This window comes from Lepidochelys olivacea (genome assembly GCF_965140295.1).
Source record: "Lepidochelys olivacea isolate rLepOli2 genome assembly, chromosome: 1".
Lineage (NCBI taxonomy): Eukaryota > Metazoa > Chordata > Testudines > Cheloniidae > Lepidochelys > Lepidochelys olivacea.
The window spans coordinates 277,069,846-277,085,286 of NC_140411.1; positions in this window are offsets into that span (position 1 = coordinate 277,069,846).

A 15,441-nucleotide genomic window follows, 5' to 3' on the forward strand; every position below is an offset into this window, starting at 1 on the left:
TAGTATTTGCACTTCAGTCATCCTTAATTGTCAATAGCTGAAATAGATGATAAGCCAGAGTCTGTCTCCCCTGAGTGGGTGCACAAAGGAGCAAGAGGACATACAGAAGTAGACAATACTTTGTGCAGGATGGAGTCAGAATTCTAGTCCTTGAGTAACTTGAGAACAAGGGGCTGGAGAGTGTGAGAATCACCAGCAATGCCAAACATTCCAAAGAGGGTTGGGCAGGGGTATAGTCAGAACCATGACTCTCCTATGCACTAATTAGCGGCCTGTAGCCAGTGTTGTAAAAGAAGCAGATACTGTACCTCCTAACGGATCTCTTCCTGCTCTACCTGGAAGAATCCTGCAGGTTTAAGCACTCTGATCAGCATGTCCCTGGCCAGTGCCACTTTAAAACTTGACAACTGTTTGGCCACTTGTGTTTTGAGACCAGTTTAAGACCCATTGTGCTGCCCAGCATCGTCTCTTTATATCCTTGTGCTCGCCCACCTGCCTGTCTAGCCATCTGGTTTCTCTTAGGTTGTAAACTCTTTGAAGAAGAAGAAACAATCTGTTTTGTTCTGTAATTGTACAGTGACAAGTACTATGATCCATAACTGAGTGCTCCAAGGCAATAGCATAATACATAAAAATAATAATAATAGTCAGTGTACCTGCCCAATTCAGCTTTGGCTGCTAGAGCATGATATAGGCCCTCAATCTTTATTTTATTCATCTGCCTGAAATACAATGTCCAAAAATGAACACAAAACATGTATGAAATGAAGAAAAACCAATGACTTCCCCCTGAATATGCCACCATGATGACATTCAAGCTGAATTACACAAAGAAATGTATGGTCCTTTAAGGTTGATCAGTATAACTTAGAATTGTTGGTCACTGAATTTAATTTCAGAGAGTTACAGTGGTTTTTAATGTCTTTGCTTTAGTGCTGTGTTTTGAATGAACCACAGCAATGTTTGAAGACAGAAGCATCTTCTAAATAATTAACTTTCAATTAATATTAGCATTAATGTTGCTAATGATTTTAAGATGACTTCCAAAGGAGCTTTTAAAAGTTGGAGTTGTGCTCTTGTTGCCTCTATATGATGAATAAAGAAGACTTGGATTTTTTCAAACTATTGTTTTAAACCTTAGAAATATCTCATGGCTCTTCCCTTGTTTTGCGAGAGGATTTTCTTGTGAAATGTGGGACAACAGGATCAGACTCTTTTGTGTGCGTGAGCACTTGTACCATAATTAAAAGGACAGGGGTGTTGAAATTATCACAAAGAAATCTTTCTGAAGTGCTCAGTAGGAATTGGAGTAAAATAGCTCAGAGCAGGCCTAGATAACATGTCCATCAGGCTAAGTACCAGTAGCCACTGGTGACCTGAATATATTAGAACTCCCACTATGGCTGCCACTAATGGTGACTGTGTAATGGTGGGAAATTTGAAGCAAATGCTGGTCCAAAGATAACGCCATGGAGTGCTGGGCATTCTGACTAAAAATTCATTCCCTTCTCAATGCTCCACTTTCTGTCTCTTGACTTTTCATTTTATCATCTCATTAGACACCAGAGTCTTCCAGGATAGAAAAATCCTGAATTTCTAATGTAGAAACAAGTAGAATAACCCCACCCTTGACATTTTTATTTTATTTATTTATTTACTTTCTTCACAAAAATCTTTCAGACCTTCTTTACAAATCACAATAAGCTTAAAGCTCTCTCTTTTCCTTACAGGTCACATTTAAAAATAATTTCTCCCTTAATTCTATCCCAGAGGGGAAGCAAAATGCTGCTTAGAGTTTCTAGCTATCTAGGAGGAGTGCTCTGATTATGTCACCTTGTCAGAGGACACAGCATGCTCTAGCTTCTGTGGCCAGTCACCTCTCCTGGCCTGTGCAGGAGGAAGGTTACTGGGGGAAGGGCTTCCTTTCTCCCTTTGGGTTGGTTAGTTCCCAAGAGAACTCTGCAGAAGCAGTCCCAGTCCTCACAAAAGCACAGAGATTTCTGGTGGCAAAAGAAGGGAAATGCCACCTTCTTTCTGACTTGGGCCCTTGGGTGCTACTATAAAGCAAATAAGAGCAGTTCACCACTGCATTACCACAGTTCAGACTTACTGGAATTCTGTTTAAATGGTGCAGGATATTAGGAGCACTATACTCTCTCTAACTCCCAAAGTTGATTGGCGCTTGATCCTGCACCCTGCATACCCTTAATTCTTATTAATGACAAAGGAAGTTTTGAGTGAACAAGGAATGCAGGATTAGGCATTTTTGTACATTTTCTTCCATTAATAAAAACTACCCACATTTTTGAGGCACCCCATAAGTCACATTACTGACCATTTCCCGGCTATAAGTATACAGGAAAGGCAGTGTGATTTTGTTGCAATTATTTCTGAGATGTACATTATGCTGGTAACAAATGTGAATGGAAAGTACAACCTGAGAGCCAAGATGTGTTGGGTTTTGTTGTTGTTTGTTTGAAGGCTGTGTATTGTCTAGTTCTTGGGACCACAGATGTCAATATTTATAAATAACTTACTTTATAATAGTCATGTAATATGTGAATTAACTTTAATATTAAATAAGCCCTTAAAAACATTAAGTAGCATTGCTTTTATATCAATACAAGATTCAGTTGAACTGCTTATTTAGAGGCACTATGATAAAGTTGTTAAAGGCAAGGAATCCAATCCAATGGAGAGGTTTCAATGTATTTGAAAAACTATGCAAACCTGACACTGAAATGCTCATGGTCATGTAATATGCTAACTTTTCCTCATCCTTGCTTAACAAACCATTAATTCAATTAACTAGTTCAACAAAACTCCAACAAAAAGGTCTGTTATTTAGATGGATGTGTCATTTACTCAAGCACATTCTGATTTACTATATTAACTTAGTATGACTTATTGTAACAAGTAGAAGAATGGATTTAAAATACTTTTTAATTTAAAGGAAAAATATGCAGACATGAAATTGGTTTTGTAGATCAGATCTGTTTAATTTAACTTCATGGCTTTGTCACATCATTTCACTTCTTTGAAGCATGCAGGATATGTGTAGTTTTTCTTCAATACAGGGGTGACTTGTAATAATAGAGTGAGGGAGATGGGTTTTGGACTGTTTCTTCCCTCAGTCCTGTCTGTCGTCACATCATCACATTTCCAGGAAGAAGGATAGGCTGAAAAATGGCCCTGACTAAGCCCTGCTTAGTGCTTTTTCAGTGTAAAACTTGAAAGTGACATTCTAGTATCAGGCAGCTGCATTTTTTTCATTCAGATGCAAGGGAAACGATATGAAGCTGAAAGAAACCACAACTCAATCGTCTGCCTTCCACTTAATTTTTCATACAAATTTAAGGTCAGGTTGTGGCCTCATCACGAGTGAGGTGTATGTAACATTAGAACAGCTACAGTAATCCTCTGGACGTGATTGTGAACAGAAACTGGGCTGGAGTGTACTCTCGGTTAAACTGCTGTAAAACTGAGCAACCCCACTCAGGTGAGTTAAGTTGCTCTAAATTTACACCAGTGTACTGTAACTGAATGCAGAATATGGCTTTTTTTTTGCCTAAATATTTAAATAGTCTGGCTTCAGAGCAATGTACCTATATTACTAGATATTTTCTCACTAGATAATAAAATCATTGTTCATAAATCAATGCTTGTTGTTATCATGAGCAAAAGCACAAGCTTTAATTGTAAATTAGGTTTTACAGCAATGCTTAATGACTTACAGTCGGGTTTGTACTATTATTTGGTAAAAACAAGCCCTCTCTATTGTTTGCTCCCTGTTAAAACATGAGGAATGCAACTGTATAAAGACAAAACATATATATCAAGGCAAAATATTAATGTTGTGTAGGGGAACAATACTTCACTGGCAGAGAGATAGAACGGATCCATCCAGACTATCTCTAGCTTCTATGTAATATTACTTGTAAAAATGAAGTGGCAGATCTAAGTATGGGGAGAATTGAATTAAAATCCGCAGAATTTAAACTTTGATTTTAAAAGAAGTAAGATTCTCACCCTTATGGCTAAGAAGAAAACATTCCAAACATTAATTAAAACAGGCTATAAGAGAGTTGGGAGCTGTCCCTCCTCATCACAAATGAGTGATAACTCTGGAGGTTCCCTCAGGAGGACCATTTATATGTCAACAATGCTACTACGAACACTATAATATAAAAAAAAAATCACAATTATAATTCCCCAGCCATGTATGGAGAGGGACATGATCCTCTCTCTTCAAATCCTGTGATAAACAGAAGTGGACTAAAAGGATCAGATCTCAGGAGGAACCTAGGCTGGTGAGGGATCAGAGTGCCAGGAATGCAAGCTAAGGTCTCGCTGAGGACAGCCAAACAGTATGTAATACTGTCTCAATATGTAACACTGACCTCTCAGCATGTTTAGTAAAGCTGTTTCTTACAGTGTTGCCTGCTTACCACATCATTTATTGTTAATGAAACACCATGAAGCCTGACAGCAGGACCAAGCATTATGGAAACTATGTAGTATGCCAGCCTGGTTCTTCACTGTGTCATGGAGTTACTTTTGAACACCAGGCTTAGTGGTCTGTTTCACAGAGTGGTGCCAGATTACAACTACATTAAACTTCACACCATCAGACTGTGAGACTGCAGAGAAATGAGCTTTATCTACCTTTGAGACAAGCTTTGAATTCATCTAAGATTTAAAAACTCTACAAAAAATGTCCACCTCTGCTATCAGTAAGGTGAACCAGTAATGTCCTCAGTGTAGGCAAAGATTCTGTGGCCAGACCTGGTTTTTCATCTATATTAATTTAAATTGATAAAAAGCAGAGGTTGCTGACATGGCAGTAAGTCTGGCAGGAGCTACGAGAGCTTTCCCTACATTAGGGCTACCACCAGTGAAAACATTTTAGTAATATTTCCTATTTTACACAATGCTCATTTCTCTACATCAGTGGTTTTCAAACTGCGGGTTGCGACCCAGTACTGGGTCGCAGAATGTATGGCACTGGGCCACGGTGGCGCTGGTCAGCACCACCGACAGGGCCGTTAAAAGTCCAATCGGTGGCCCAGCAAAGGCAGGCACTACCTGTTCTGACACTGTGCTGCGCCCTGGAAACAGCCAGCAGCAGGTCCAGCTCATAGGCGGGGGGGCGGGCACGGGGCTCTGCGCACTGCTCCAAGAGCTGTGCAGAGCTGCTTGCACTCCTCCACCTAGGAGCTGGACCTGCTGCTGGCCGCTTCCGGGGCACAGCACAGTCCATGGTGCCAGGACAGGTAGGAAGCCTGCCTTAGCACCCCCACTGTGCCACTGACCAGGAGCCACCCAAGGTAAGCCCTTGCCCCAACCCTGTGCCCCAATCCTCTGCCCCAGCCCTGAGCCCCCCCCCAAACCTGGAGTCCCTTCCTCCACCCCAAATCCCTCATCCCTGGCCCCACCCCAGAGTCTGCACCCCCAGCCCAGATCCCTGACCCCTCCTGCACCCCAACCCCATGCCCCAGCCCTGAGCCCCCTCCCACACCCTGAACCCCTCATTCCTGGCCCCACCCTGCAGCCCTCACCCCCTGCACTCCAGCCCTCTGTCCCAGCCCTGAGCCCCTCCCAAACCCCTCATCCCCAGCTCCATTGCGTCACGGTAATCAACAATTTTCTTCAACTGGGTCACCAGAAAAAAAATTGAAAACCACTGCTCTACAACATTTGATGGTAGCTTTGTCACAAGCACCTTCCTGAGTATAACTGAACAGCTTACTCAAATGTAAATTTTCTGCAAGTACATTGACTGAAATCCTGATCCCACTAAAGTCCATTTTTGGTCATTGATTTCATGGGGGTCCAGGTTTCACCCTTTGAGCTTTTTGGGCAATAAGAAAGGGGCAGTGGTTTACAAAACTTTGGGATACTGGTGAAAAACACACTACAGAAATTCAATAAAGTAATGAATCACAGCCAAATGAAACAGCACAAAAGAGCAAATAATTACCTGTTTAGGAGTTCAAGGAAGATTTGTTATTTGTAATCACTATATATAAAATTGTATGTCAACCATGTAAATGTATAACATATTTTATATGTTATACTAACATTTCCTATGAAAATTCATTTGTTTTTAAAACTCAGTATTGAATAACTTGTTGCCATTTCCAAATAAGTCATACTATTGCAATTTTTTTGTTTGTTTTAGTTTTACATAATAACTCTCTTGCTTAATACTGGCTTTCCAGGAATGCAAATAAGGAAATGCAGCTGTTACTTGTAATTTCCCCCAACCAAGCCCTGTGTTCTTTCCTTAACATGATCTAAGAATCTAACATGTGGTACTTGAGATACTCCTGAACCCAGTATGCTCTCCTGATGGCTAGATTTACCCATCGGTAACATTTGCTTACCAGCAGTATTATATGAATGAGGTGAAATTTCATTGGAAGAAGCATATTGAAAACGTGTGTGTCCTGATTTGTTACATCTGTGTAAAGCCTCATTCCCCCCCACCCCCATGCAATTGTATTTACTTTCTTTTAATCTTGCAAAGAAATTTGAAAGTAGAAAAACTGACCCCATGTTCAAAGTCATTATCTGAGACAATGAAGTTGTAGGCTTCTGTTTTTAATAATGTCTTGCAAAACAGAGAACGTCACTAATCATATTCAGAGGATAAAAGACAAGCAGATTTTCTAGTTTCAAGCCTTTCTGAAGACCAGAACATTTCACAGGCTTGTAAATGCATACAGACACCATCCCGTGACTTTGCACAAAAAGCTTGAGCAGTGATGAAAAGCAAAATTAAAATTTTCATTTTAATATATAAAACATTTGAAACCTGACTTAATTTTACTGTTCTTAGATGAAAGGTAGCATAAAACTGGACTTTAGGCTCCCCAATATTATTTTCTACATGCTTAAGCTTTTATTTCTATGTGATTTAATTGGTATTTATTCCTACTTTCTTCCTGTTGGTCTATCCACATTTTTATATCATACCAATCACCACAGTAGCTGAGCACCTATAATTCTGAATGATTTTTGGCTGGAAATAAGAATCTACAGTAGGTTCATCTGTGCATAAATATTTTTTTAAAAGTGTCATATAGATCTAAATACTTTTGAATGAATGAGTGAGATGGTGCTCTAGAATTTCTGAATCTTACCACATATTAAAAATAACTACATAAGCACTATTTGAAATTTATTCGTGTCTAAATCAATGTATTCCAAATTGAATATGAGAAGAGAAAAAAATCTACAATATTGTACATAAGCACCATGTACCAATTCAGCAAAATATATAAGCTTTGATTTCAGTGTGACATAAGCACATGCTTACATGCTTTCTGAGTTTATACAACTAATAATTCTTAATGACAAATTTAAGAAAATCGTGCTTTATTCAGACACTTTTCAGGTAGAAAAAACTAATTAATAAATTAGTAGAGAATTATTCACCCTGACTTAAAATATATAACTATAGACCCAGTATATGTGTGTATGCATAAAATACTTATAAAGTATATATGACTTGTACCTTTCCTACAGTATTTTAGGCATGTCGCAAAAGCTGTATATTATATATAAATATATCCAGAAGAAACAATTTATAATCTTATCACTAAACTAGTTGATTCCATTCCTAACAGACATGAGGAAGGGAGGAAACACACTGTAGAACCAGATTATATTTACATATTAGTAGTAGTAGTGTACCAATTTATTTTTTACTGATACATACACATTATTTGGCTCAAATTTTCTCTTGGATGCACACACAGCGCCCACTGAATCAATATAAATACATCATGGGTGGCAGTGCTGTACTTCAGCATCATATTCATAGTGCTGAAATCATTGGCTACATTTGCTTTCAAATTTATTGTGAACCTCGTGTTTCTATAGCAAATTCTTAAATTCAACAGTGCCCATTTTGAAACTCAATAGGTTCTTAGAGTAGATTACTAGTTATCTCAAAAGATTTTTTTTTGTATCCTTTGACACTAAAAAGATCTAAAATCTTGCACACGTCCCATTAAAGTCAAGTATCTGAGTAGAGTTGGGTGAAATTTTTCAGCCAAAACATTTTTGGTGAAAAATGCAGATTAGGTGACCCTGAAACATTTTGCAAGTTCTGCATGTTGCCCTGAAACATTTTGCTGTATTGTTATTCTTTTAAAAAAACCAAAAAAATCTAAACATTTCATTTCAACATTTTTTTAAACAAAATGAATTGATATTTTGGTTTGAAATAATGTTTCGTTTCAAATTTTTTTAAAAATTCAAATGTACCTCAAAAATGGTCAAAATTGAAATTAAACATTTTGATTTTGTCAGAGTAAAATGTTGCATTTGACCAATAGTGAATCCTTTTTTTAAACTTTTCAATTTGCCAAAAATTTAGAAAATGTTTGTTTTCAATCCAACCTAAAACAATTTTTTTCCAACTTTTCAAAATTGCAAACAGTCTGTTATTCACACAGCTCTAAATACAAGCACCCAAGTGCCATTCTCTGTGTAATTCATTAGCTTTTGTACCTTTGTCAGATCTTTTGTTTTCTTGTGTATCCAAATTAAGAGCTATGTTGTGGATTTACCACTAGTTCTGAACAAATCAGCCTCAGAGGATCACAATTTTGTCCCTTGTCCCCCCTCTGCTTCAGCAGGAATGTAATCTGTGCTAATTCTTTACTATGCTAGTTCTACTGACCAGCACATTGTTGGGACTGTTAACAGCTCCCTACCCTGTCCACCTATTCCCTGTTCATCTGTATGGGAATCATAGAATATCAGGGTTGGAAGGGACCTCAGGAGGTCATCTAGTCCAACCCCCTGCTCAAAGCAGGACCAATCCCCAACTAAATCATCCCAGCCAGGGCTTTGGAAGTAGAATAGAACCTCCTTGGAGGCTGCTTCCCCATCTCTGGTGTGCTAACCTGTGATGCAAGGGTTAAGCAGGTATTTACGTGCCTTGCTGAACTTGCAGGATCAAGCCGTCAGTTCATACATGTGTTGCAGCTGACTTTTCAAGACTGAGTAGTAACACTACCGTGTGTGTGTGTGTGTGCGCGCGCATGCTGACAAACCATTCACAAACCGTTCACAAATCACATGTACACACTCACTGGAGAAAGTAAAAATGAACAAAAACCAGGTGTCTTGAAATTCCAGCCTTTTATGTTGGTATCCAAATGTACTACAAGGCCTGACTTTTTAATATAAGAATTAATAATAATCAGCTTTCTCCTCATTCTCTGGGTTACATCCCGGAATATCTTTTTCAGATCCTACAGTCCTTAGTCTTCACTTAGGGGAAAATCCCATTGAGTTTTGGAAATCTGAACTCTCACTGGGAGTTTTGCTTGAGTAAGGACTGCAGTGTTTGACCCTGCAAATTTATATGAGCAGCATTGTCTAAAACACAGATCCAGGAATAGAAATTACAATTTCTGAAGCAAGATTTGGTTTTGTTTTCCCTTGAGTCTCTTGAAAACGAAGCTCTCCTCCCCACACCTCCCAGTCATTTCACCTTATGTGTTGCAAAAGTATCTTCTGAATTACTGTGGGTTCAACTATTGTTTCACTGCAGAACATGGCTTGATCCAAAAATGCTATTGGAAAAGGTCATCCGAATGCAAGTAATAGAGAGCAATTTTTATTGCAGAATCCAATTTAGCATTAAATTTTTTCTGCCTCTGTCAAAGAATTATTGCCCGCTATTGCAACCACATCACTATACTAATGTTTTCCACCCATCTGTCATAGAAAAATCTCTCACATGATGTGTAAAAATGACCAGAAGAGGCCTTCAAAGGCAAAGGACTCTTTTAGTAGCAAGCAGCTGGGGTCTTGACTATGCTATTTGTGATAAGGATGGATATTTTTTAGATCTGCCCTTCAACACCTGTGCTCTCAGTTTTATTCAGATGATTAACAGGCGACAATGGGTTTCCTTCTGGAGGAGTCATAGATATGTATTTGTTTTCCTATTACAAATAGAGAGCCAGAATCTGCATTCCCCTTCTTGCAATGGGGTCAATAGGAGTCAAAGGCACAGTGCGCCTCATTGAAGGTGCTGAGCCTAGGATCAGGCCCAAAAAACATAAAATCAGCATAAGTGAAAGTGAGGGCTATAGATCGCTTGTAATTTGTTGCTTTTTCTAATATATCACACCAGTCAGAGTCCCTAAGCTATTTCTACAGTGCTGTGATTCTTCATATTGGTGAAAAAATTCATACTATAAAGGTATTTTATACAGTGACATCATAATAATCAATCTGCCATGTCCTGTACTGTTAGCACTGTTTGCTTGATTAAAACCCGGTTCATGAATATAGAGATTTTTCAGTTCCTTTAGCCAGAACAACAGGCTATGTTCAGTGAAAAGGCACTCATATGGAAAGGTATATTGCACCTCTAGCTCAAGCACTGACCACATGGGGACAGCTTCATCTTCAGGGCACAAAACTGATCATTCATGCACCATTAACTACATATTCATCTGTAATATATCACTGGAGAGGAGCCTCAATCCTGATACAGACAGGCGAGCATTATGGTTTTAGCACACTATGCAGCAATGCATATCTGCTTACCTGAATGCATGATTGAATCCAACTTAAAATTACTTAAGTTTTATTGGCCACTTACCAGCAGAGTTCAAATCTAAATGACTGTAACCTTTGCACAACAATAAAATGAAATGTCAAGGCTCCTTTCGGATAGTCACAGAACCTGATATCACTGAGAGAGAAAGCAGACTATTGTTTGTCTTCTTCTGAGCTTAGTGTCATTTCCACACTTTTACAGGTAAGGAAAACCATGATTTTAAACAACTGCCGGGTCAGCTACTTGGATTTTTCTATGGTATGGTTATATTTTTTCATAGTCAGGCACACAGGTCAGTATTAGCCCATCACTGCTTTGCTCTAAATGCTTGATTACCACTTGCTGATTTCTCTAGTCCTGCACCATATAAATCAGCAAATCCTATTTGGGGGGCTGAAAAATTTAACAATGCAAAATTGAACATCTGTCTTTAGAAAAAACTGTACATTGAATTTTAGAAAGAAGCAATTCAGCATAGCTAATATAAGTGATTACATGCTTTTTACTGACCAGCTGGTTCTAGAATCTGGAGCATAATGAATTAGTCACTTCTGGAATCTGTTTTATGGGAATAATTCAGCAAATATAAAAGAGATGGCTTCTGAATGTTAGTCATTTGGTGTACATTATTATGTGCCAAATCCTAGGGTGGCATAAATTGGCACAGCTCTGGGATGGTCTTATTCTGTATTTATACAGCACCTAGCATGATGGAGTTCTGGTCCATGGCGAGGGTTCTTGGGCACTACAGAAATGCAAATAAATAATAATTAATGGAGCTTTGTTGATTTATACCAACTGAGAATCTGTCCCTTTGCAGGCATTTCTACTTAAGGCTGCATAGATATGCTCATTCTAATGAAAAAAGAATTATTTGAATGCTGATTTTCATAGTGGCACCTTATCATAGGTGGCAAACCATTATAGTTACCATTTGTAAGACGAAAAGTTCAGAGGTCCTTACCATCTAGCTCAGCATTGCACCAGAAATCTTTAGATTCAACTTGTGCTATGGTTCCAGATACAACTCTCTAGCTGATACTGCCTTGGATCTAGAACTGATTGAAATTTTCCAGCTGAAACTGTGGTACCAACAAATAACAAAAGGGAAAGATGTATGAAGGGGGTGGAGGGGGAAAAACAACTTTTCACCCTTTTCCAGTTGGAAAAGAATAAATAAATAAATAAGTGATAGGGTTTTTCCCCACTTTCACATTTTTTTTCATCTTTCCCCCTTTTTCCAGTGTAAAAAATGAGGAAAAGTAAAAATGTGAGAGAAGCTGGGGGTGGGGGAGCCAATAACTGAAGATCGAAAATGAAAAAAGAATCAGTTTTCATAAGTCAAAATGAAACATTTTAATTGAAATGAAACAAAAAATAAACAAAAATAAAATAACAATAAAAACACTTGACTGGAAAATTTCAAAAGGGGATTCAAATGGCAAAAATCTGGATTTTCTGATCCGTCCTACTTGGACCTATTTCACTTTCTCTGGTTTACTTCTGGTCTTGTTGATGATTCCCATCTTTTTACTCCTAATTTGCTCTAATGAGTCTTTGACCCTCCCACATCTAATTTTCTCCTCTTCTTTCCTCTTCCCCTATTCCACTCCTCTAGCCCTCTTAAATTCTCTTCTGGCCCCATTATTCTTAGATGGTACATTCAAAATAGATGAACTTAGTTGAAAATAGTTCCAAATTTAAACTTCACTTCCATTTTATGAGCAACTCTCTTTTACTTACAAAAATGATTCCTCTAGAAGTTGTAAAATCATTACAAAAAATCACTCAGACTAAATTATCTCATGGTTTTATTTCAAGGTGACCACATTTGTATATAGTATTTTTGGTAACATCACATGCCTCCACTAAGCTTTTCATTAAATTGTCCTGTCAAAGGGCGTTTCCATCCTGACCCAGTGAACCTCACTGCCTGGCCAGTTCAGATGGTTTTGTAATCATAAATACACACCAGGCCATTTATCCTTCACCAAGGTGTGCACTCATTTCCCTTTTACATCACCATAACATGCAATACATGATTATAGCAAAGACAGGCTTCCCTGCAGCCCTCATGTCACATCACTTCCCTGTCCTGTCCTGGCTCACACTCTGAGCTTCCTTCTGAGTTCCTCTTGAGCTGCCCCTTGCTTCTTGTTTCCTCCCCTTTTTTTCTCCCTGAGCACCTTGTTAGTCCTGTGATTGTCACCCAGGTGCTCACTATCCCGCATCAGAAAGTGTGTAATTGCCCTCAGCTGGGTGTGCAGCCTTCTCCAGGCTACAGCAATGTCAGGGATCAAGGTGCAGCTGACAGCATTCTGTCACATGTCCCAACATGGCTGGAACACAAGTGTAACTCCACCACAGCTTGGACCCATGGAAGCACTAGTATCAGTTAGTTGCTGGCATTTTTACCACTGTGTTCTCTAGGGACCATCTGCCTACACCAGCACTCCCACCATTGCTAGTAGCAGAGGATCGGCACTAGTGCAACAACAGCAAGATTAGAAGAAGTTGACAAGTAGTTCAGTGTAGATACAGCCATGATGCCCAATATTGACTCCATTTCATGCTTCTGTGGAGCTCAATTTTGTTGCCTTTACACTAATTCCTTATTCTGGGGGTTCTCCATATACTTTCATAATATTTGTATTTTATTAAAAATATATATTCACCAGACCCCAGCAAAGCCATTGCAAACATAATCCTTAGACCCTCTGAGACCTTTTGATTTTAATCTGCATGTATCATGGAATTGTACAGGAACCAATAGTAATTAAACATTATTTAATGTTTACTTATATTACTATATTTCTTAGAGGGGTTTGTGGATTAGCTGAATTAACAGTTACTTATACCAGCCTCTGATTGTCATGCTAAGAGTTCCTAATTTCCCAAAGCAGTATTATACTGATCTTGTTGTCTTTGTTTTTCTAAGAGATCAGCTGTCAATTAGATGCATGCTAACCAGAATAAAAGGTGGATTGAAGGTATTAGCACCTCCTTTCCAAAGAGCGAGGACCTGCTGAGTGCTCAGTGGCAATCCTGGAATGAAGGAAAGTGTCAAAATATTTGCTGGGCAGATACCTTGGCTCAGCACGCCCTAGTATCCTTCCTGGGCTCTCCATTAGGATTAGCTACAGATCCAGGCAGAGAGGCTATCACTGCTCTTAATTCACAAAGAAAACATTAATAAATGGCTTTTAATTGGCTTCAGGAAAAGGTAAAAGGCTCACCAGAGGGGGGTTCTAGATCTATCTCAAAGTTCACTGTGTGATGCAGTCTGAGTATTCTCTAAGGACAGATGATGTGAGAAGAAATTTTATTGGAAACATCCATTGCATCCATTTGCCCTAGATACCAGAAGAAAGAGCACAGGAAACCCATAGGAAAGATTTGTAGAAATCCTGATTTTAACTTGTAAAATTTCAAAAGGTATTTCAAACTAATGCCGTATTATGGGCCCAGTCCTGCAGTCTTTACTCAGGCAAAATTCCCATTGATGTCACTGGATGTTTTGCCTATGTAGAGGTAGGTGAACTATTTGCAGAGACAATTTATTTGATCAATTTAAACTCTCACAAATTGTCCACAAATAGACTTGGATTATTTCATTATTCTAAATTATTCAAGGAATGTTTTTGGGGAACATATTTCAACTTCTGGATTCCTCACAAACTGTTCTTTGTAATTATTGCGTCGAGAAGTCACTATTTAAAATTGCTTATTCAGGCCCATCTGATTGGTTGCCTAAGTCCTATGGTGTTTCCGCTCCCTGTTTTGATGATTCCCAAACGCAAATGACCTTTCAGAATGGCTTCAGAAGCACTTCTGGGGTGATTACTCCTGAGACTAAATATTCATGAAGGTTCTCATAATACTTTCTCTTTCTGAGAATAATTTTATGTTCAAAAATGTGTTCATACAAATAACGAATAACAGGAATGAGACAACCACATATGTTCATGGACACTTTTCTGGATTGCTTGCCACGCTCCAGTATTGAGTAAGCACTGCAGGATTTGGCTTTATTCACAGAAAGTTCTGAGTTCAACTGTTTTTGTGGGACTCCCTGAGATTTAGCGTAGTTGTTTGGTCAGCACAGGGCTTAATCCTAACTTTGGGATCCAAATATTTTCACTTCCTTGTCAACAGAATTCTGACTTCTGGCTTTGGCTATGGATCCTGAACCATCAAGGCAAATAGAGCTACACATCCTCCTGTATACTTATATGTAAAGCATACCCTCAATTATGTTGCATTCTGGCCTAACCCCCATCCCTCCTCCGAACAAGGTTTCATTTATAACCAACAGAGAGATGTTTCTTGGGAAACACTCACCCTTTTACAATGTCTACCAGGGACAGGTGTTTATAAGACCTGATAGTCTCAATGTTCCTTATTAAAGGCCTTTAATCTGTTGTTTGCTTTTGGCTAAGGGAAAGGTACTGTCTCTTCTGCATCCTTGCTGATTCCCAGGGCATGAGGAAGGTGAGATTGTCTTGAGGGAGCAACCTGTCTCCTTTTTACATTTGTCCCACTCCAGTAAGTAGAACAACCAGATTTTGCCTCAGCCTGTTTGACCCTTCTGAGGAAGAATGTGTCATTCTTCACTACACTCTTTTTACATTAGTCCTTTTTACTGGAACAGGACCACTACATTATGCACAGTATGTTTTGCCACCTGACATAGGAACTGAACTGAAGTCCATGATCATTTTTCTCAAGCCCATATGTACTCTTAATAGTTTTTTCAGATGACCGCTGAAACATAAAACCTGCACTAGGAAGTCAGAAGCACCTATGAATCCTGTATCTTTCTCCACTATGCTACTCAGTCTCTTAATTTA